This window comes from Falco cherrug, chromosome 18, assembly GCF_023634085.1.
Source record: "Falco cherrug isolate bFalChe1 chromosome 18, bFalChe1.pri, whole genome shotgun sequence".
In the NCBI taxonomy this organism is placed as follows: domain Eukaryota; kingdom Metazoa; phylum Chordata; class Aves; order Falconiformes; family Falconidae; genus Falco; species Falco cherrug.
The window spans coordinates 3,039,879-3,064,376 of record NC_073714.1 but is presented as its reverse complement, the minus strand read 5'-3'; positions in this window follow the sequence as shown (position 1 = coordinate 3,064,376).

The following is a 24,498-nucleotide window of genomic DNA, read 5'->3' as shown; positions in this document are numbered from 1 at the left end:
GCTATTAAATCAGGCCGGTCTATCGTACACCCTGGCGTTAACAAAAGAATGGGTTTATTTTTTACATTTCCGTATCTATTTTATTTGTTAACTGCAGAGGAGCGAGTGGAAGAGCACATCCATGAAGAAGTGTTCTGCTGCTCCTGGAGCTTTATCGGCAAAGCCTGAGCCTGGACCTCTCTGTTGCTCCAACAGCCATGCGGGGACTGATTATTTTTGTTCCTTTAATCTGCCGTAGATCAGGAATAGTGTCCCCGGTCAGGACAGGAACGGTGGCACCGGGAAAGGTGGAGGCAGAGTCACACAGTCTCGGTCATTAGAGTATCTCTGATTCACACGGTAGCAGGGCTGATCCCTTCCCTCCCCTTGCTGCAGCCCACACGCAATAATCTTACGGAGGGCAACGTCATTATCCTGGATTTATGCAGATATAACAGAGGGAAGGATCTGTCCCACTTGGGATCTTTTTCAGAATGGGCAGAGAAAAGGGATCATAGCACCGTCTCAGGACTTTTGAACTGCTAAAATAGGGTTTGCAGTTCATTATCCTGGCGCTAAGGCCTCGGATAAAAGTGCAGGCAGCCATGTTGTAGGGTGTTGGAGCTTTTCTTTCAAAGAAATACAACTTTCTTCTTGTATTGATTGCTTGCTTTTCATTTTATATCCTTTCCCTTTGCCTGAAATGAGAAAAATGAGTCCCCACCACAGGCTCTAAACTTTATATTCCCTCGCTATCTTCTCCCTTATCTAACGCCAAGCCAGCCAGCAGAGGTGAGAGCACGCCAGGTAGCACCGCAGATTATGCCATAAAATCTGGAGATAAGGGCAGGGACCAGCCAGGGGGGATGGGGAGGTACCTGCTTCCCTCCCCTTCAAAGCGAGACTTTCAATCAAACCCTTAGAGCTGTGAATTTCTTTCCTTAAAATTTGATAACAAGGACCATGTTTTCCTTTAGAGATTGGGCTGTAATAACACTGGAGGGATGAGGGGTGGAGGGAAGCTTAGCCGAGGGTTTGGGAAGAGTCACAGCATCATGATTGATCCTGGTCCACAGGACTGCTTTACATGACTCTGTTTCTTGGCTGGCCAGGATAATCCAGCCAAAAGATCATGTCTCCAGCAGACGTCACAGTCTGCTTATTGATCTCTATCTGTTGTTGCTCTCAAATATAATTGCTTGCCTTGATTACGGCTTTTCGTGCCTAAGCATGCCAGGAGAGGAAGGCAATCAGCACGCAAAGCATCCCTCCGTGGCCATGGGCCCTAATGCCGTCAGGTGCTCCGCTCCCTTGGGAGATGGTTTTGCATTGCAGGGTTTGGGGCTGGGAGCAGGAAGGAAAGTCCTCAGCCGGAGGACAGCAGAAGGACGCGGAGTGGCATTAGCTCAGCCCTGGTATTTACCTCTCAGTACTCCGTATTAGAGATAACAGCTGATGCCTGATGTGCTAAACACAGGCCTGATTCTGCAAGTCCTTTTTCACCCAGGTAATCCTTACTCATAGGTTGCTACTTGCAGAGACGTCGTGGGAACCCTGGGCACGGAAGGGGCAAGAGGAATCATTCCTCCTGTGGGCAGCAACTGCTGCAGCATCGCCAGGCTCACAGGATGCTGGTGCTGTATAAATCCGGAGGACACAGGCACTCCTTGCTCACTTGCTGGATGTGGGACGTTGGACTGCGTGGATTTACAGGGATTGATTTAGGATAAAGCTTCTCACGCCTGTCTGCTGGTGGGCTCACCCCCGCGGGTACCCGCACGAGGCTCCATGCCCGAACCAGAGCCAGCTCTGCCACAGCTCAAGGTGCCCTGGCAGCACACCCACAGCCTCACTGACTTTGTGCTGGTCAAGCTAATTAAAATCCTTCATCTCAGCACAGATGCTACTTAAGAAATGTCAAAGGCAGCAGACCTAGTCCCTAAGAAAGGAAGAAAGCAATTAAAAGGGGAAAGAAGTCAGGCTAAATAGAATCATACAATGTCTCAGGTTGGAAGGGACCCAATCCTTCGAGTCCAGCTCCCTGCTCCTCACAGGACTGCCTGAAAACAAATCATATGACTAAGAGCATCATCCAGGCAGACCTTGAACTCTTGACAGGCTTGGTGCCACGGCCACTTCCTAGCAACAAGATGCTGGATTTGAACCACACAGGAGATTTTCAATGGCACTGAAATCCAGAGCCAACAGCAGGTGACACAGGGAGGGGGAGGCTAGAGAAGGAACAGCCAAAGGCATGAAAACAATTAGTGGCCAACATGCCTGGGAGGGGAAAAATTGGTTTATCTACTGGTCTGCCAGAGAAGAAAGGGAGCAGGTGACAAAAGATTTCCAATGAGGAGAGAAAAAAACCTGAGGCTTCTTGGTTGGAAGAAGAGAGGCGGGTGAGGGGGGTGGCGATGCACTGAGCGAGGGGGACATGGACTGGGTGCTTGTGCTTCTGCCTGCCGGCTCACGCAGCCGGGATGCTGGCGGCATGCTGTGCTACTGAGGCAGCAAGCGTGCAGCTCTTGGAAGGGCAGGGGGGAAAGGAGTAGGAAAAAAATCTGCACAGCCCCCTGCTTGTCCCTGACACCCAAGGCTGTCGTCTTCCACGTGGGAAGCTCACTGCCGGAGGGAAGTGTGGGAGAGCGGAGTTCACAAAGGAATAGGTGTTACATGTGTATGTGCATACACACGCATGATCTCACTGTTGCGTTTGAAAAAATACGTTTCCTTTATTCTCGCAGACACTTTGATATATAAAGCAACTCATTACATCAGCTGGAGAAGCAGCTCTCCCCAGGCGAACAGCTCCATCCCTGTCCTTGGGGTTCCTTCATGCCTTCCCCGACCTGGCCCTCCCGTGCAGGGTGCTGGGCCCTGCCAGGGCAGGACATGAGCCCAGGGCAGCAGCCAGGGAGCAAAGACCCAGGCACATTCCCGAAAGCTGCTCCTGGCTGCACCAGAGCCGCCGCACAGTTTCGCATTGCCATCTAGCGGGGTCCCTGCCAGCCTTCTCCATCCCTGCGGGTTGCATCGCTTATGATTATTTACAGCAACGCCTCAGAAATCCTATGCATCGCCTTGAACCCGCCCTCTGCACTGTTTATATCACATCCCTACAGCCTGTCACATCCCTACAGCCTGAGAAAGGAGGGGGCTGCTGGAGTAGGGATGGATCCAGCAACGCCTGCACTACGTCCCCTCTCTGGCAGTGCAGCCCCCGGGAAACGTTGTCCCTCGTCACAGCCGTAAAAGTTGGAGCCCTGAGTTGGAAGCAATCTCTCAGATGGATTTTGTTCTCTCCATCCTGACAGTCTTCACAAATTGTTTTCTAGACAAGCATCTCCCTGCCCCAACTCCTTTCAATTAAATTGAGATGGCAAAGGTTAAGCTTTGCCCACGGCTGGGGATCTGCACAGTTTAGCTGCGCACCCCCACCACCACCCGCCGGGAGAGCAGACAGACACCTTCGATTTGCATGAAAAATGCCAGCACTGAGCTAAACTCCAGGCATGAGACACAAACTTCCTTCCCCAGGGCACCGAGGGCTGATCTCAAAGGGTGCCCTCCGTCCGCAAGCAGCTCGCACTTGGATGACAAAGCCCTTACACACAAGGGCCAGATCCTGTTACAGATGAGGACCTGAGGTTCCGAGCAAGGGGAGCGACTGGTCCAAGGGTACAAGAGAAAAAGCCATATCTTGCAACCCCAGTGCCCTGGCACAAAACTGCTCACACCTACCAAACACCCAGAGCAGATGTCCCAGCGCATCCAAGCATCACCGTGGGATGCAGGGCTGGGACGCTGCCTTCTCACATCCCAGGTCTGAGTGGGAAACTATTTTTGCCCCCTACTCGTAATTCCCCACAGATAAAAAGCATTCCCTCACAGAGCTGGGAAAAGCCAAGCACAGCCTGGATAGGCACCGGGCACCCAAGGAAACTGCTTGGGATGGGCAAGAAATATCTCGGCAAACAGCAAGCTCAGGAGGGAAGGCAGGGCACGGCACAGGAGAGCTCTCCGACTGCCGTCCACCGCTCTCGAAATGATTCATCCCCCTCCCTGCTTATACCAGGAAGACCCACTTAACATTTTCTTCTAGCCATGGAGATATTTGAAAAGTTTTGTTGGAAGCAGGAGAGGCGCAGGTTGCCTTTGCCCAGCACTCGGTACCCCCACACCCCTGGGGCTGGACAGAGTAGCAAAGTGCCTGGTTCAGCTCAGGGAGGGCAGAGCTGAGGTTCTGGGGTAGCAGACCCCCCTGAACCACGTTTGGGTCAGGGCAAGGGGTGGCAAATCCCTGCTCCAGAACAGCTTTGCCAGAGCCAGACCTGATGCAGCTGTAATACACTGCAATGTCAGCAGCATTCAGAATTGAAGTCTTCCAAACGTGCACTTAATTTGAAATTAATGGGATGATTTTTTCCCCCCTGCGTTAATTGAAAGGAAAAAAAAAATTATTATTAAACACAGATTCTCTGAGCTTTGACAACTAGGTAGTAAATATCCATCCAGCACATGGCTGCTAATTCCCAATAAATATGTTTCTTTCAATAACCAGCTGGTTTTAATTTAACAAACAAATAGCTGTCTGGTAAAATCTGAATTAATTGACTGTTTGGAGACCTTAATGGAAAATAGCAGTTGTGTCTTCTCAGCCCCCACCCCTGGCCTGTGCAACCTCCCCACCCCTGTGCAGCGGGAACGTGGAGCTGGGTGCTGGTAGGGAAAAGCCAAACGGCGTGGGTGCCCCCGAGCCCACCCCTCACAGCCACACGTGTGCCATGACCCCTGCCCGGCTGGGAGCAATGGGCCACTTCTTGGGTGCTCCCAAAACCCCACTCACTCCCACGGGGTCACCTCTTGCCCTCATTTCTGGCTGCTCATGCATCAGGCCATCATACTAAGAAGTTAATATTTAATTGCACAGCACCCTCCCTGCTTGGGATGCCATGCAGCAGCGTTAATTAGGAGTAGAAAAGCAAGCTAGACACAAGTTACTTCCCAATTTTGACTTTTCTAGGAGCAGCTTGTGCTGGGTTTGGCTGTCCCTGGTAGCAAGGAGCAAGTCAAAGCAGCAGCATCTCCTGGGAGGGGAAAGCAGGGCTGGGCACAGCGGTGACAGCTGTGTGACACATCACTGCTGCAAGGTTTGTGCCAAGGAGGGGACCAGGAAACGTCCCCGCTGCTGCACCTGCCCAGCACCACTGCCCCTCCAGCCCACTCGCAGGACAGCAACCACCACGAAGCCTTTTTCCTTTGCCAAGCTGCCCAGAGGGATGTGCTCAGAGGAATACAGCCTGGGGGAGCGGACGAGGTGGGGGGGAAGAGAAATTCAAGCAGCCTGTTGCAGGAGACAGCAGGATCTGCCACTGCCCTGCTGCCATCCTGCTCCCAGCCCTGGGAGATTTACTTCCAGCCTTAAGAAAAGCAGCAATAAAGTGGCCCCATCAATTGAGGGCTCTTTAGCGAATGGAGGGAAAGTGGCCCAAATTACCCCCGCGGGAAGCCCGGCACTCCAGTCTCCATCCACGGCGCAATCACGCTGTCACCGAATCAAGACCTTCGTTTCCTATTAACGACCCCACCGCCTGCAGCGGGCACTGCCGGCTGGCACGCCATGCCTCTGGCTTATCGTTTTGAATTTGAGTCATTACAAAAAATTACGGTGCTTAGTGCTTTTCACGGCATCCATCGACGCCTGTTGTCACTCAGGCGCCTCCCTATAGGGTTCATATTTTGGGGGAAAAAAAAAAAAAAGAAAAAAAAAAAAAGATGAATGGTACAAAATATAGAAATACAGTCTGGCAGGCTCAGAGCCTGCTGTGCAGCACCTGTCCCAGCCTGGGGATGCTCTGCATACCTGCCTGGAGGTGACACCTCTAAAACTTGAGCAAGTGACAGCTCTGGCTGCAACGCGAGCATCCAGCAAACCTCCTTTGTCCCTGAGCACTGGGAGAACCAGCGGCACAGCCAGGGTGATTTACTCCTGCTCCTTCGGTCAAGGATTTCTAAGCACTCTCCAAGTAATTCTTCAACTTGCCCAGAGTTTTTCCAATATGTTTTTCTGACACAGCCAGAACAACAGTTATATCAAGCCCCTATAACGCACTTTTCACGCTCCCTGTGCACCAGATCCCTGGAGATGCAGCTGGAAGTCCAGGGCCCCAGCACATCAGCAGCTCTCACAGTGTTTTACGGGGGACGGGGGGGGCAAAAAAAAAAATCAGCATTTCCATCAGCAATAAACAACCTGATCCTGAAGTTCAAGCCTAGAGCTGCCATGTGATGCCCTATGGATCGGGCAGTGCCACCAGCAGAAGCAGCACGAAGCATGTTCAGCCTCAGGAGATATTTGCACCCCATTTTACACGTGGGAATGGAGAGGGGAAGCGCATGGAGCTGCAGCTACCAACCGAAGGGGACAGCAGTAGTTCCTGATAACCCTTTAGCTGACAATTTGGCTTCCTCTCTGGAGCTGAATGAGCGGTGAAAGGGAGGGAGGAATGGGGAGTCAGCGGCTGAGCACGGCCATCGCCTCCCAGCCTCTCCTCCCTGCTCCGGCGCAGCGCAGGATCAGAGGATTAAATGAGCACATAAAAGACCTTGCCAGACACCATGCAAAACTGTTTAATCAGAAAATTGCCTCTTGACCAGTGCAAGACTTTCCAGCTGCCATGGAGATCCCTGTCTTTGTGAAAGGGTTGCAGCAGGGCAGAGTTAAATATCTCTTTATTAAATCTGAGTGTCAGGGATACAGTGCCAGCCTGTTTGCTTATTGCAGAGAACAAGCTGTGACCCTGAAAGGTCCAGAAGCTGTGACACAGAGCTGAGAATGAATTGCAGAGACTTCAAAGAGGAGCGATGATGAGCTGTAAGGTCAGCCTGCCTCCCCCACCGCCTCCTCCCCAGGCTGCCGGCCGCTTTCGGCACTTTCTGCCTGTGTCCTGAACCCCCACGGGTGCAAATGGGAAGGGTCAGAGCCAGGCAACATCCTCGGGGCTGAGGTACCCAAACAGCATCAGTCAGCTGCAGAGTCACCAGGGCTGCTGCCTCCTCCCCAGCCCAACGGGGAGGGGGGCTGTAGTCCCCATTTGGAAAAAAAGGAGTGGGAGAAGTCCTGTAACAGCTTTGCTTTAAGATTCTTAAAAAAAAAAAAAAAAAAAAGATAAAAGATTGATGCTGATGTCTCAGGGAAAAAGAAATACCATTTCCTTTCCATTTTCTAGGGATGAACTGATTACATCTGATGATGTACACAAACACCAGCCAACATATACCTCTCCCCAGGTATGTACAGACACACGCTCGGCTGCTGGAAGTGCTCCCAGTTGACAGATTGGGCTGTTTGGCCACAATAATTCCTGTATCCGCAGCATAGCAAATTTTGAAAACCTGATATCTGGGAGAGGACCCCAGACTTTAATTATATCTTATTTCACAGCTGCAGTCAATTCCTGCTACAACTTAATAAACAGGTTGCATGAGATGTGAACGTATTTTGTTCATTTTCCTTGGGAAAATTGAGTTTTTACTACCATTTTGGCAGAAATGCTTATCGTAACAATTACAACAAATTGGTGAGAAATTGAAAACATCTGCAGCAAAAAAAAAAAACAAACCCAACTTTGGGACAGAAGGTTGTCAAGTCGGTCTTGGCAAGTCCAAAATGTGCGCTTCAGCAGAGGTAGATGCCCTGGCTGGTTTTTTTCTCCCCACACCAAACATTGGGAAAAGATTGTTCAGAACTGGATCATTTGAGGTAAGCATGTATAAATCAGAGCTTTTGTTTCCATTTCAGTGTATTGACAGTCATGGAACCTGGCAATTATTTAGAACAGGAAGGGGGGGCGGGAAAAACCCTAAAGGGGTGAAGATGCATCTGTATAAAAAAACCACAACACTGGTCTGAGACAAAAATGTGAATTTAATTCCTAGCTATTAGACTTTAGACAGTGCCTTTGGGGAAAAAAAAAAAAGAAAAATCAAATACACTCCGAGATAGGCGCTGACTTATCTTTCTGTAAAAGAGTTGAGTTCTTTTTCTTGCCTGGAAGACTTAGGGCACCTTGCATGTGCATACCACACATAAGCACCACGAGGCCTTCTTGGGAATTAGCTGAAGCTTTATTATAACAAAAGAAATAAAAATAATTGCTTGGCCCCTCTTGAAACCCTCACCAGGCTCAATAGTTATATAAATTGTATTTCTACCAGTTTTTCATCAGAACTCTGATATTAAAAAAATCCACTCAATTCTGCATCAATACACTAAATACTATTTTTTTTCCAAAAAGAAAAAAAAAGCTATTTCAATACATTGCTCACAGTATAAGGGATTTTCCGTAACTCTTGTTTCACCACCTGCTGAGCCTTGGCACTGCCCGTGTTTACAAGAGTTGGAGGAAGGTCCCATTGGCACCACTTTGGGGTGACAGGCACGTCTGGGCTCCCCGCAGCATCCCACATCCCTGGCCAAGCCCCAGGGAGCTGCTCCCCTCTGCCAGCTGTTGTACAACTCGTTAATGGATCCTTATTTCAATGAATTCCCTGTGAATGGAATTCAAACAAACTTCAGCGGCGAATGCTCAGAGTGATCAAAACAAATCAGCCAAGACATGAAAGAAGAAAGGTTGAAGCAGCAGTGTTGTGGTACAGGCATGATTTTCATACTTTTATTCTTCTTTTTTTTTTTTCCCCTTCCTCTCCATCATTTATTGTGAGATGATTAAGTTCAGTCAGAAGTAACATTGTGATTTTGATGGCTAAGAGATCTGAGGTGTTCAGCTGTCAGGAGATGCTCTGCATTTAGCATCTGTAATAACTCACAGGCACCGTGACAGGAAGCTGCTTCGTACACACCAGCCCTCAAAAAAAAAAAACCACCAAATGCTCATCAAACAAGAAAGAGATGCGTCTGCCAGCATCGAAACCAGGAAGCCTGGTGAGTAAACGCAGAAGACTAAAGGTGAACCTTACCCAGAGCAAAGATACACGGGGAGAAGTTGAAACGTGAATTTGCATCTGTTTAAATGATACCGTGACACCAGGATTTCCTGGGGAAAGAGGCAGAAACCAAGAAAATCAAAGATGAGATGCTGACTCAGAGCTTCAGCAAGAGCATTAAGCAACAGCCAAAGCCCCCAGTGCTGCTGGTGCAGCCCCCAGATGGAGGATCCCTGTCCAGCTGGGCTCCCTGCACTGGTCCAACTGGTCCATCCGCTGCCGTGCAAGACAACCAGAGAACTTGCAGCCCTTAGCATGGGAGATTGTCCACCCACAGTCACAGGAGACGCAATTCCAAGTTTTCGCAGTTTGTGTGTGACCAAAATATTCCGTGTGACTAGCAGGCAGTAACATCGCCAACAAGGAGGGCTGGGAGCAGGCTCCGCGGAGCAGCAATTGCCTCCAGATTGACAGATGTTGGAGTGCCAGGTAAGGAACTGACCTTTTTGGATATGAATTTAATGCTGAAAAAAGTCCAGATAGTTCATATAATTTTTTTTCTGGCAGTCAAACCTTTCGGCAGCGGTTTAAATCCCAGGAAGAGTCTTAACACATTTCTACCAAGAAAAAAAAAATCCATTACCACCACTGCTGCTTTATTCATTTCCTTGAACAAACTAAGATACACCCACGGAAGCACTTCACACAGGGAGCTCTGCTGGGATAGAAAAGCAGCTCAAAATAACAAAGAAATCACACCCCTCGCCAGCACAAACATCCCCACGTAGGTTTTGAGCACAACCCACGCGTGATGCTCAAATCCTCCCTTCCCTCCCCACAATTCGGAGGCCCAAAGGACCTCTCGGCGATGGCGCGTAGCAGCTGCTGGAGTGAGTTTTATGGACCCATCCACTTCAGATGCAATCCTCTTTATTGCCAAATTGGTCCTGGGCGCTGCGATGAAAGCGCTGTTTGGTCACTTAATGGTGCAGGCGTCGAATGAGCCCTTGCCATCGGCTGCGTGGCCAAGAGGACAACTGACACGGTGCCTCTCACACCTGTAAATTAGCATAATTGACCATGGCCTTCATTGTGCCACTGTGAAAATGAAAGCTTATTAATGCGGCAGTAAAAAGAAAAGGGGAGGGAGAAAATAAAAGAGAGGAAAATGAAGGGACTTTTAGCAGAGGATGGCTTAGTGCTTTCGGGGGAGACTGGTACCTCGGTGCGCTGCTCCAGTAGGCACTGGGCTAATTGCACGGCGGTAGGGAGGGAGTGATGGATGGAAGTAGTTACAGGCACCATGACAGCAATAAAGAAGATGATACATGCCAATGCTCAGAGAGCTCCACCTGCACATCTTGTTCCAGACGTGGGAGACGGGGAAAGCGCCGTGGGAAAGTCCCCACGTCACAGCAGCACACGTCACCCCACGGGCTTCGCTCTGCTCTGGGCGGCGGCGTAGGAAATACGTCCCTAAAGGCCTTAACTTTTCCCAATTAAAACCACAGGATGATATGAGTCTGCCGTGAGGCATCAGCATCTCAGCAGAGTCAAATTTGGGCAAGCAGCTGCTTGGGTTATTTAAGAAATTGTCACCACTGAGCTCATCCCGGAGGAGATGCTGGAACCCATGGGGGGACGGGAGATGCTCGGGGCCGGCCAGTGAGGCAGGTTTTGCTGGGGGTTGTCCCCAGGTTTGGGACAAGGGCACTGGCAAAGCTTGGCCAGGGAGCGAGGGTTGCAGACACAGGCATTGGCAGAGAAACGTTGCTCAGCACCTTTCTTTGGGTATGAATTTGCTGATCCTGCCCCTTTGCCTAAGCTCCCTCCTCTCCGAGTTGTGCAATATTCTCAGTCTCTGACCAGGACTAAGGATAAAACAAGCTGAATGTCAAACCAACCCAGACAAAAAAAAAATAATAATAAACATTAATAACACTTTGCAGCTTCACTTCCTTGGCACTGGTTCATTGGTGGCTTTTGAAGAAGGCTCAGTCATTTCATCTCACCATCCAATCTGGCACTAAAAATAAACTTCTATTTTCCTACAGGTTCTCAGGTACAAAGCAGCAAGAGTGCTTTGTAATTTATTTGAAAGAAAGGAGTTAGTTTCTTTTTAATCCCCTAAACAGCATTTTTCCCTTCTGTAATGTGCCAAATCTCTGGGATTATTTTTTTTAATTTTAGAAAAGAAATTAACGCACGGAACAAAACACTGCCACAGAACAAAGCTGAGAGGGTTTGTTTGTCCCCAGCAAAGGGACTGAGATGACAGACAGACAGCCTTCCACTGCAGGTACAGCCCAGATTTGTGCCGCTTTGTCTTTTGTCTTTGATGCCTCAAATTAAAATGTGGTGGAAGATGGTAATTAAAAAAAAAAAACCCTGAGAACCACTTGGCTTTTTGCATTCATCCCATACCTCAGCCATCATGCCTCAAGGTTTAACCCTTCAAAGGCTATCTCCCCAGCAATAGGTGTTGCCTGCAAATACTCTTAACTCAAGGGGAACACACCCTACGTGTCCCTGCAGGGAAATAAAGTTGTGCTTGAGCTGCGGACCGGAGGAAAAAGGGATCCTGCCCTGCAGGGAAGCCCAGACCCTTGCAAATTCAGATCAAGAGGAGGCTGGGGCAGAAGACTGAAGATCAGGTGTTTTCCTCCCCTTCCCCAACCCGTGCACCCCCCAGCCTTCATGCCCTGCAACTTCTGGCTTCCTAAAATCATTCTGATTCTCATTTTTCACCCAGGGTATAAACACAGCCCTTTTCTTCGCCAGGGAACATGCCTCATGCACAGAGTCAGGCGGGCTGAGGATTCTTCTGGCTCTATTTCTGGCTCTGCAAATGATTCAGAGTGACCTCGAGGAGAGTCCTTCCCCCCAGTATGAGTCAAGTCCTGTACACGCTCACAAGTGCATCTGCCATCATCCTGAGTGCACTTATCCTGCGCCTGCGCTGGTGTAAATGTGAAGAGAGCTTGGTTCTCCTCTCCAATGCTACCCCCGCCCCCCACCATAAAATGTGACTCATACTGGCAGTTCTCCCGGTGGAAGGTTGTAAGGCTAAATTAATGTGTGCAGAGCACTCTGAGATGCAGAAAATTGTTTTATGAATGCAGAGTATTAATAATATTAGTGTAGTTACCATAGAAGAGGAAGGTGATTTAGTGCTATTTGTGTCTGAGAATTGCCATGCACAAAAATCACAGAATGGGTGAGGTTGGAGAAGACCTTTAAGATCATTGAGTCCAACCATTAACCCAGTGCTGCCAACCCACCAGCAGCCCCTGGCTCTGGGTGCCACATCTACACGCCTTTTAAACACCCCCAGGGTGGGCACCGTTACCGTAACGAAGAGGGGGAAACCCCAGAATCCAAGATCGATTTCTAGCAAAAGGTGGTAAGGTTTCCTCACACACCACCTACCCCGTGTCCCCCCTGCGTACACCAGAGCGGTGCCAGACACCCCATTAGAGACCAAAGCCCCACTGGGCCAAGTGCTGCCCAGGCACTTCCCAGGGAGAAGCTGCTGCCAAGAGCTGATAAAAGGCAGCTGCAGGGGAAGAGCAAAGAGATTGTACCATGTTCCAGCAGCACCCTGCTCTCCAGCTCATCCCCGAGACCACTGAGCTGAGATAAACACAGGCATGACCGCTGCCAGCCCCAAGCATCGCCTCTGCTTCTGATCCCTGTCCTTCACATCTCCTAGGGGTTTCAGAAACCGTCTAGTAAATAGGTAGGGATACAGAGCACCACTTGTTTTAGTCAATCCCCAGCAAGAATTTCACCAAGAAATGAAAACACGCAGAGACTGTGGGTCTGATCGGTACCCGCACCCCATGGATGCCCAGCATGGCTGCAGGATGAGCCGGAGCAGGGGATGCGGGGCTAGTTACAGCTCCTTGCAGGGAAAGGGCACCAGCAAGGAGCCCCAACAGCACAGTTCTCATTAAAGTGCCTCCAGCTTGCGGGAGCAGCTACTAAAGGTTAATCCTAAAATGAAAATCAACCCACGTTGCAAAAATAGGAAACAGCTTTCTGACCGCAAAAGCCTTAGCAGCGTGCTGAAAGTTGGAACAAACCACCGAGATGAATCAGCTGGGGCAGTTTGCCCATCAATAACTGATAGCAAAAGAAAACCCAGCCACAAGATCTGTCTCCTGTTAGCCAGATGCTTCAGCCCGTGGCCTGGGGACGGTACAGCAGCGAGAGGAAATGAGAGCACAAATCATATCACAGGGGAGCAGAGAGCCATTATTTATCAAAGCAGAGTGAACAAATACATTTGCATCCATTAATAGCTCCATGATCAATTACTGATAAGAACAAACTGCTCCATCCTTCTTGATCACTGAAAGCTCAGTGCTAATTTGGTCTATGGCATATTTCAGCTAATGAAGCCAACCAAATATGAATCAATCCACCCAGGGAAATAATAATGCCTAAACTTACAGTGGAAAAGAAATAAGTCTTTTCTTCTCAATACTCTAAATTGATCATCTGTCAGATTCAAGGAGGTGCGCTGGAGTTAAGGGGATATGGCAACATCTCCTGATACCTAATGGTAGCAAAGAAACAGTCTCTTTCTTAATTATCTCCCATGGGAAGACAGAAGAAAACAGTGCTGTAGTAAACACTTAAAAACTACACACATTAATTTATGCTGGCGGCTGCCTTTGTATTTTGGAACAAGTTGGACTGTTTTTTTTTTCTAATTGCTTGATGAAATGTCCCATCAATCCTGTCAACACAAATAATGCCGCTAAATAATGGATGCCCACATGCCACCCGAATGGCAGGGCTGCTAATTAGAGCCAGCAAACAGATGCAAAGGTGCAGGGGCAGAGCGGTGGGCAAGAGGTGACCTCTCCTCCCCCCGCTCCCAGCTCCCCACACCAGAAAAAGACACGGGCTGGTGTGAAACCGCGGCTGGTGCCAAACCGTGCCTGTCACCGGCAGCGTCTGGTGCCGATCAAGCACTTGGCAGCACTTCTTCCAGATCCTCCCCAGCTTCCCCACGGACCCGGTTTTAGACTGATGATGGGACTGGATGTTCTGCCAGCAAGACAGACATCGGCACAGTGCTCTCCCACCCCCTCCCCAGCTCGGCGGGGACCCAAGGCGTGGGACACCCAGAAGACCTGTCCCCAGCTGCAATTAGCCATGTCACAGCTTGCAGCTCATCTCCGTGCAGTGGAAACTGGCCTATCCCAGCCACAAACTTCACTGCCCAGCAAGGATCATGACCACAAATAAAAGGGGGGTGAAAAAAAGGATGTAAAAAGAAGTAGAATATCTTAATAAAAGCCAGCGAGGTTTCTGGGTATGTTTCGGTTCTGTGCTGCTTTTGAGCACCTCCGACTGAAAGAGATAATTCATTAACTTGCTGTCTGTAAGGTTGGATTATTCCTTATTATTTTGGCTGCATTGCTGCAACTAATTTTTGGCAGCGAGAACATACAGGTTTTATTGCTTTTTGAAAAAGGTAGACCAAAGCATTCTCCTTGGAAGCAGCATCAGTAATTGATTTTTCATTATTAGGGAGATAATTTACTTAAATGCAATAGCAGACCCCCACTGAATAGAAGGCCAGCTAATTCCAGCCTCGGATTAGTGCAGCCTGGTAAGATTAGCCTGGGCTCAGGGAGGTCTTGGTCCCTGGATGCGCTCAGGCCAACAAGGACTGCACGCTGGAGAAAGGTGTGAGCCTTGGACCAAAGAGGGTGTTGCGTAATAAATGCTGGTATGAAACGCTGTCTTAAATAAACCCAGATGCCAGCGGGGCCGGTTCATCACCTCCTCCCTCTTCACCCCCTGGGTCACTGCTGAAAAGCATCTTCCTTGCAATGGAGCATCCGCGTTGGTTCAGGGCACTCGTTCCAACACACTAAATCCCAAAGGAGAGCAACCCAAATCCGCCACATTTTGCACAGTTTTGCTTGACTTGGCTTGTGCAGGCTCAGGCTGCACACAGGATGGAGCAGGTGGTGGGAGCCCGTATCCACGCGCTCAGAAGGGCAGCGCTCGGCCATCGATGCCCTCCTTTATCACAGCCATCCAACCGCAGCCGTGCTGAGGGCCCCAGCTCCATCTGAGGTGAACTTTCATCTGTCAGCCTCTTCCAAAAACCCGCTGGAGCTGACAAGACAAACGCTGAATGCAGAAAGGGCTGCACCAGGCGCTGGGAGAAGGCAGCCGGCTCTCGGGGTGGCCGGCAGCAAGCAGCGCTCATTAGAAATAGCCACAGCATCCGCACTCCTTACCTGTGCATCATGCTGTCACCTGGAGAGGAGCCCACGGACTCGCACGTGCACGTAACAAAGATGTTGTTTAGCAGCTTGTCAGCAGCTGTAAATTGGCTGAGAAGTGGAGCCGTTTGCATTCTCCATGGGGCTTGAACTGAGAATTAAACAGTGGCAGCAACTGCTGCTGCTGCCTGATGGAGCAAATCAATTCCCTCCCTCCTTTTCCTCAGCACCTCCCCAGCTCGGATTCATCGCAGCATTGGCCATGTAGGGCAACATTAGCCAGACAGGCCTCCGGGGCCAGCAGGAAAAGGCAGCGAGAGATCAGGGCAATTAACCTGAAAGGCCCCTGGAGAACCGAGAAAGAAGGAGACTGGGGGAAAACTCAGGATCTGAGCCCTCCATCTGTCCGCATGCTGCTTTAATTGATCTGGGAGTCAATCAAACCAGCAGCAGCTTTTACTCAGCTAATCTGAACTCTGTGCAAGGCAAGCAAATAGAGGGCGAAAGGGCAGAACGGGACCCTCCAGCATCTCTGCCTGTTGCAGATGAAAGTTCAGCCACGGGTAATACCAGCCAGCAGCAAGGGAAGGCAGGGCAGGGCAGCAAGGCACCCCCCGCCCACCCCCAGCTGACCGTGCGGTATGCTGAGACCGGGTTTATAACGATGGAGAAATTCAGACACCTCTACACCTGATCTGATGAGGAGCATCAAACTACACAGTCAGCAGCCAGCGCTACCACACAGTGATTAAACATCTTCCGAAGCAACCCAGCCTGTCTGGAGCTGCTGCCCCTGGGATGGGGGGACAGACTCGCTGGGCCGTGGGTTTTAGCCATCTCCTGACAGCCTCTGTTGCAGCCATACCCCTTCACCCTCCCTCCAGCCAGCTCTGACAGCCAGTTCCTGGGCCAAAAAGTAATTAGAAAGAATGGTTTGTAAAGGTGGGCCATCAATAACCCACCTTGAAACGGCGACGCGTGGGAACCAGACAGTCCATCACAAGGCAGTGACGGATCGCCTGGCCAGCAGACCACAGAGAGAGGACTCCTCCAGCACATTAATCATCCCCAATCCCAGGATAACCCTGGAGACCTTGCCAAACATTAGCAACACTTGCCTTCATCCCTGCTGCTTGCTTCATCTCTTCCCCTTGCTTTTTTTTCCTCATCCTTAATTTCCACTTTCCTTGCCTCCTCCACCTAGCAGCCCCCGCCAGGTCTCCCCAGCCCCTTTGGTGAGCCGCAGTAATAGATCCAGGCGGGAAGAGCTGGGGGTGCTGCCCACAGCCCTGCTATTTCCACATTACTCAGGTGCCCCGGTGCTCACTCACCCTGGCAGTAGCTTAGCACATTATCCAGAGTGATAAACATCACACGCATCCTCACCCCAACGGCACCATGTTCTGCCGCCCTCCCACCTTCCCCCAGCCCACACATGCCCCTGTCCCTGCAAACACAGCAGCACCCACCCACGCTTTCATCACAGGGGTAGCTGCCTGCCCGTACCCTTTCGCCTGGGGATGCTGCCCCTCCCCAGTGCCCCCAGTCTCACCGGGTATAGAAGCATAATTAGTTCAGTGAGGTTGCCTTTTGCACAGCCTCATCTGTTTTGCATGGGCAAGGGAAAAGGAGGGAAGTAGTAAACATCATCTTATTTTAGAAGGAAGAACAACATTAAAAGCTTCTGCACTGCCCTTTCCAAAGCCCTCTGGCTTTCTGATTTCTCTTCAGAAGACAATTCTGTTATTGCAACCAGCTCCAGGGAGCTGTTTTGTTCTTGTGAGTGGTGCACATACAGAGAAATTACGCTTCTCCTGAAGAGCTCTTACATGCATAGAGATGCTCTGTCAATGCCCAGCCTGGATGATTAACACCAGGCTTTGGCTCTCCCATTCAGTCAGAGATGGTCTGCAGAGGCGTCTGCTTTCCCCTGCTTCAGGGAACAGAGAGCGCGAGACTGAGATGCTTCCCCTCTCGCATTCTTCTCTGTACAGAAGGTCAGCTCCAGCCCTGCCAAAACTGTGCAAGGCTGCCAGGAGACTGCTGAACCCAGCTGCTGACAGGAGATGGGTTTGAAGAACGAGGCTGCGTCCATCATAAAAGAAACTGTTTTGCCACCTTGCTCTCTTACAGGGCACAGATGAAAATCCAGCTGGATAATGACCTGCCAATAATGTTTCCCAATTTCAGGGTCTTTCAACGCATCCCCAGGCACCAGCTGGAGTCAGAAAGGGGAAAAAGCTTCAAAATATCCTTGTCTACAAGTAGCATTTGTGCCTGCGCATCTCTGGATCTGAGGGGATGCTTCTAGGGACAGGAACAGACGTTCAGGCAGAGAGCAGCTGTCTGCACATGTACCTCTGCCCAGATGTTTGCCAGTCCCCTCTGGCAAAGGGCCAGCCCAAAACTGGGATGCAGCAGATTCCCCATCCCAGCAGGGAATCTCCTTACTCAGCCTCAAGTCTGGGAACCTCTAATCAGGGAGGACCTTTATAATTACTGTGGGTTATTACAAGATGAGTGTTCTGTAAAAAAATTTAATGGGCACAGCTGTACCCCATGTGCGTAACCACCAGTCCTGTAACCAGAGCAGTACTCAGAGCTTCCAACCTCATGGGGAAATATCAGGTTTAGAGCTTGAGCTGGGGCTCATTCCTTCCTGGAGGAAACACGTGCCTCACTGAAAATGAACATCGCCAGCAGCAGCAGGTACCAGCCCATATTCTGCACTGTGATTCCTATCAGCTTTTATCTTATCCCTCAGGCTTACCACGTACCCTCCACGTGTGCCTCATCATCATCATCAGAGATGGAGTCCACAAACCCTGCCACACGGCCCTGCCTTTGCTTTTCAGTGGCTTTTGGGTGGGTGCATCAGCACTGAGAAGGTTTTTGAGGAGGCTGCAGGGATGGGATGGGGCAAGTACCAGGTGATGGCTTAGGCCCTGGTATAAGCCCTGAGACTTTGGAATAGTTTGGAGCGATGTTCCCTGTCTCGGCTGGTGGATGCTTTCCTCCTGCCAATGCCAATGGGCACTGGGAACATCTTATTTCACCGTTACCAGCTGACAAAGATTAGACAGTATTTAGAGGGGATAACTTGGCAGAGCAAGTCTTTGAAGCCCGGATTAGTACCAGTGGGTTATCTCCCCGCAGTTCTTAGGGCTGGGATGAGAGAAACAATTAGATCATTAGCGATCCTCTCTAATTGTGCCATGATGAAAGGAGTAATCAATGCCTGATGCCTCCTCTGTGCCAGCCGCAGGGGACAGGCTGCTCTCCGCTCAGATCTTTGCCTCCCTGGAGCACAGACCAGCTTTGTTGTGTTTACCCCACAGCAGCGACCCTGCTATCAGATTCTGGCATGCAGAGGCACAGGCTGGTCCTATTCCTCTCCCAGTTTCCTCCGGCCTAGAAGAGGTAAAGCAGCTCTTCAGCTCCATCCCAGGAGGAAATTCCAAGGCAAAGAATTTGTGGAAGGAACTGTTTCTTTTGTTGTTGTTACAACATTTGGTAGCAATCTTCTCTCTCTCTCAGGTGCTCCAGAGATTGATTTTGCATCATCTGTCTCTCACTCAGATTTCTAGTCTGATAATATCACAGCACAGACTACAGAAAGGTTACAGCAGCACCAGCGCGTGCTTGATAGGAAACACCATTAGGGAGTGGGATATGTGACAGCTGCTGCCTACAGCTGCTGCCAGCCACCGAGAGCATCTCCAAAAGCAAAGCCTCAGCAAGATAAAAGTTATAACAAGACTTCGAGCAATACAGGATTTGCACGTGACTCTCACTTAAACGGGTGTTTGGCTGAACGGCAGAGCTGGTGCTGCCCGTCTGTGCTGCACCTGCAGGGATGGGCACAGGCTGGAAATGCAGCCAAGTGCCTCAAGCAGACACCCAGCTCCTCTGGCTCTTTGCTTTCCTCCCTGATGTGGGGCTGAAGGAGCAGAATCACAAGAGTCTAAGCAAAGTCAGGCTTGTTGGGCAGCCAAAGACAACATCTAAATGAAGATGTGTGTAAAAACCTGCTGTTACTTCAGCTCGGCTCTCAGGACTGCCCCGGTGATGCTCCTCAGTGAGCAGTGGTACCTGGCCCCAGCTTTCCGCAAAAATATCCCCCCAAAGAAATCACGGAGACATCCAAACCACACAGCCACCCCCTATCCACAAACTCGCACTCTGAGTACATCTTAAATCCAAGCTGAGATTCCCTGGGCAAACACAAGCCTAGTGTGTAAAGCCCTGCCAAATCCCACTATCCTCGAGCAGGGCGCTCCTGGATTGTGGGAAAGACGGGAGGCAGAGTCCTAAAGTCTGGCTGGAGAAGGGATTTTCACCGCTTAAGCACATCCTAGTCCAGGCAGCTCCGAGTGAGTTGGCAGGTTTCCACCTCGGCAGCTTCAAGCGCATTTTCCAGGGAGCCAGCCCTCATCCTCTGCGTGACTGACTCCTGCCATCTAGTGCTGCTCGCCGGCCCGGGCTCCCCCCGAACCCCGGCCCCCCAGCACAGGGCCAGGGCAAAGGCCAAGTGTGAAAACTCCCCAGGGACCCGGGGAAATGGCTCTTTCCAACAGGTCATGACACAGGCCAGGGCTTTGGGGCAAAGCATCTAAGCAGAGCCTGAAGGGGGTCAGCCGGGAGAGCAGAGGTCAGAGGAAGAGGGGCTTGGCGATGCTGTAAGGCGGGATGGAGAACAAGGGCTCTTCTCTGGTGGCTGCTCCTTGGTGCCCGGCACAGCTCAAAGGCAGAAGCTGCACCGCCTACAGAACCAGCCTGGCTGACCTCCCGGCCAGCTTGTTTGATGCCTGCAGAACCAGCCCATCTGACCTCCTGGCCAGCGTGCTTGATGCAGGGGCTGCACACGTGCCGAGGAAAGCCAGGCACCAGCAGCCCCAGGAACGAGGAGCCCTTACACGTGCTGGGGCTGCAGGGGTTGCACATGAGCGGGAAAAGCTCCCTGGCTGCTCTGTGCTGCCCAGCACCGCTGCTTTGTGCCCTCGCAGGCTCACACTGGCACGGCTCTGGTGTTGCAGGCAGGGTCTCACACATGCTGTGGGCAGGAGCAGCCACAGCCCTGGTCCAGCTCATGGCTTTGAGCCATGCGGCTCTGCTCCCCTCTCCCCACTCACCCCAAGCCCATGCACAACCCGGCAAATCCATCATTCAGCTGCAAATGCATCACCTGGACTGAAAGGTCTGTACTGGGAAGCCACAGTTGCAGGGCTGGGAGAGGGGGGGGATCTCACCCCCTGCACCCCACTAGCTGTGATGCTGCCAGCCCTCAGGGCTGCTCACCTCCACCCCAGCATCACCCCCCCCCCCCCCAACCCAGCACCCTGGCAGAGCCTTTCTCCAAGCACTTTCACTATGATAAGTGGAACTATTAGGCAAATTTGTTATTGACTGTTTCATATTAGACTATTTTTTTGTACTTTCATGGAAACATGACTAATAAAAATGCACTTTATCTTTCTGGATTTATGGGTTCGTAAAGCTGCTTTTATGTACCTCGGGGAATCAGGGGATTAGAGCTGTATTAAACATCTCTAGTGAAAATGCCACTCAGGTGAAAAGGGGGAGGGAAAGGGGGGAAATTTCAAGGGCAAGGAACGAGCAGAAGCAAACTTGGCAAAAAAATATGGTTTTAATATATTATCTAAAGAATAAAAACCTCATAAAAAGTTATTGCCAGGCAGGTGGAACTCATAATACCACTGCTTGTGAATTCTGCCTGGGAACTTCCTCCATAGACGAGAGTCATTAAGTAAAAGCGAAATACTGATGCACAGCCTACCTGGATGGGGAGCGAAGGAAGCAAAAGGCGGGAGGAACCTGTCATTAACACGAATCACCCCTCCCGCCACAAAGAAACTATTGTATATTAAAAGCAGGAGATGTTTCCTGTCATGGCTGGAAGTATTTCCCATGCAGCAGGAGGGCACTTTGGGGATGCAGGATGCTGGGGCTGGAAGAAGGACAGTGGGAACAGAGAGAAGGGATGACTTTGTACAGCCATGACAAACGGCTTCAGGTATCGATACGCTCAGTATTAGCCATCCTTACGGTTTATTTGAAGTCTGCATGCAGCCTTATCTCTGAAGTCTTATCTTGCACCTGAGATAATTTTTCTGTCGGAAATTATCATCTCATTTCAAATGCTTAAGTCTTTTGGCCAAAAAGTCAAAATGAGACAAAACCTTTGAGGAAGTTAATTTTGTAACAAAGTCATCTTTTCATTAAGCAATCACTTCTACTGGAAAGTCATCAATACAGTTACCTGCACAAAGCCTTTGATTTCAGCCAAACTACTTTACCAGCCCCGGTTAAAGCATTGCCAGCCCTGTCACTGCAGCTGGTGATCTAATCAACAGTCCAGAGGAGTTAGTCGGGATTTAGGGCGATATGAGCGCAGAATCCACAGTGCTCACTACGCAGTGTGTAACCACCAGAGCTAAGCTATTAAGTTCTACTTTTCAGTAAGTTCCAGCAAAAGGAGTAAATTAGTAATTTTTTCCATCAACTTATTCAGGGCTGGAAACGGATATATCTCTGGTGACCCAGACCCGCTCTCTCATGTGAGTTGTCCCCCCTTGAACTGTGGTCACCCCCACAACAAAGGTTAGCCCCTGCATTTTGATGCTGTATTTTCTCTTCCCTTCCCTTTGGCAAAGAGCCTTTGGAGAAGTTTGCCCACAATAAACACTTGATTTACAAATGCCCCGCTCGAGACATCTGAAAAGAGGGGCATATATCCCTGTAATTAATCCTCCGAGGGCACTAATGGCATAGACAGCGCTGCTGGCGTAAGTCAGTTGCTACTAAACAGCTTGTGTTATCTAAGGAACAAACATGTTTCACACCCAATAAACGTCCCTGGTGATGAGTGCTGCTACACAGACTGTAAATCTGCCCCCGTCTTCCCCTCCTCACACGTGGGCAGGCACATGGGGGTGCTTCCCAGCACAGCCCTCCTTCCCACAGCCTCCTTTTTAACCAGACTGGGCATTTTCCTTCAGTTCTCCATCGGGGTGGAGGGGTGGGGGGGTTCATTTTGCTGAAGCTGCTTAGGACAGGCTGCACCTCCACAGGTCAGTCTCAGTTGCAGACTGCTTGTCCCCAGCACACTGACACACTGAATTGTGCATGAAGTCACCGCTCCACTGCCAGCGCAGATGTCCCCAGTGGCTGAAACAGTTTGGTTGTGTACAGCAACACTTTTTCCCACAAAATTCATACCTAGCAAGAAAAAAGCACTATTTTATTTAAGCATCCCTGGCTTCAGACGCCTCTACTTTGGTGCCGGGATATTTTCCCAACCAGCCAGTACATCAGCAGTGATTGCAGCGAGCTCCAGCCCAGGTCTCTCAGATGCTGCCCTCCTTTAAACGTCTGCAGGCACAGCTGGGTGCTTGCAGGGATTTCCAGCAGAGTCGAGCTAAGGCTCAGCAGGCCCTTTACAAACCTCAGACGAATGCCTGCCTTTGGCTTCACCAGAGAAGCATCTCCCCCTGACTACAAAAGCTGCCCGTGAGCCATAGGATGGGACAGCATCACCCTGCCGAGTGCTGTGATCTCCCTGGGAGCCTGCAGAAAACCTCCTCCTCCTGTCTCTTTCTGAGGCAGATCAAAAACAAAAGACCATATTATACTTAAAACCCATGATATAATAATAACAAGCTCTGTGATGATGAAAAGAGAAAACAGTAATATGAAATACCAGGTAAAAAACACCCTGTCTTAGCTCGGTTTATATTACTTATGTTTATGACAGCACTATCATACCAGCCACAATAAGATGAACGATAGGATGGATCGGTAAATATTATCTTCCTCCTGCAGAAAGAGAGAGCGCCAGTCCCAGAGGTGTTTAAGCGGTTTGCCAAGCCCCAAAAGTGACAAAATCTAATACAGGCTTTGCAAGGAAGATGTTCCCAGAGCCCGCCCCAGCACACATGGGTACAGCTCTGTGGTTTAGAGCGTAAGAAATATGGGCTCAAGCGGTGGGTTGCAACAGCCATTTACATTGCTGCTGTCAAGTATTGTTATTATTATGTATTTTTTTTCATTCATCTGCCTCCTAACTGCAAAGTCCTCATCTGGCTCACCCATAAGATCCAGATGGTGCAACACAAGGAGTCTTCCCCCATTGCTTCCAGGAGGGGCCAGCTGTCTAAATACCTTTATCAAAGCTGATCCTAAGGTCTGTAGGTCAGAAATTGTGTCTTCTTGCATTACGTACAGTCCTGCCCCACTGAATTATTGCAAAGGCAAATCCAAGTACCAAGCACCACCCAAGCTCCGAGATGGATCCCACCTCCCCCTGATGCGGGGAAGAGCTGAGCACGTTTTGGCAGCGCAGGGAGGGGAATGGCTGTGGCAGCTGCACTGGAGCTACTGTATTAAATTGAGAGAGTTTGTCAGCCGCTGGAACAAGGATCTGCTTTAATGACATGGTGTTTTACACCAAGAGCCCAACTCAGGTAGGACAGTTATACACACATGTACACAAAATAGGGGACTAAAAATCCCTAGAGGATCAATTTTCGTGTTTCAGGCCAGAAAAAAACATCTGGGATGGTTTCACATGCTGGTGGAAGAAGCAAATATCAAAAAGGGGAACATGCAGGTGATTTCCACCAGCTATAGGCAATCAGCCATGCTGCCACGCAAACAATTGTGCTCAACTTCCAAAAACAGTTTTCTTCAGTCTCATTTTCTTTCCACAATTACCTTTCTAACAATCAGACACTTGCAAACAATCATCCAGAGGACTCAGGGAAGAGTTATACTAAATGCGGGATTGTAATAAAAAATTCTTGTTAAAATATTACACTACCTTTCAGATATGTACAATACCACTGAGAAAATTTTGAATTCAGCAACGCACACATTCCAGGATTATAGAAAAATCAAATTTTGCTCTCCAGATTACCAGGGTATCGCCAGACAGAAGCCCTTAGTGTGTCTGTAATATTTTATAGCCCAATTACCTCAGTAATACCTTTTCTCTGGACACACACATTTAACGGTTTCAGAAGCATTAAAAATTATACAGTTACAATTACATTAGGTAAAGACACAATTCTGCTTAAGGATTTTGGCAGTGACGTGTTTAAGTACAACTCAAACTCGGGTGGAATTCCTCTGCATTGCCAGGTAGGAGGCTTTTGCTGATGGTTACTGTAAGTAACACCGAACCCATCTGAAACAGCAGGCTGAGTCCCTCGCTGTTGTAAAATAGGCTTCAGTTCCTCCCCATCCATCCCCCTCTGCTTCGGTAGGAGGGCTTGGCTCACACCTGAGCCTTGGACATGAA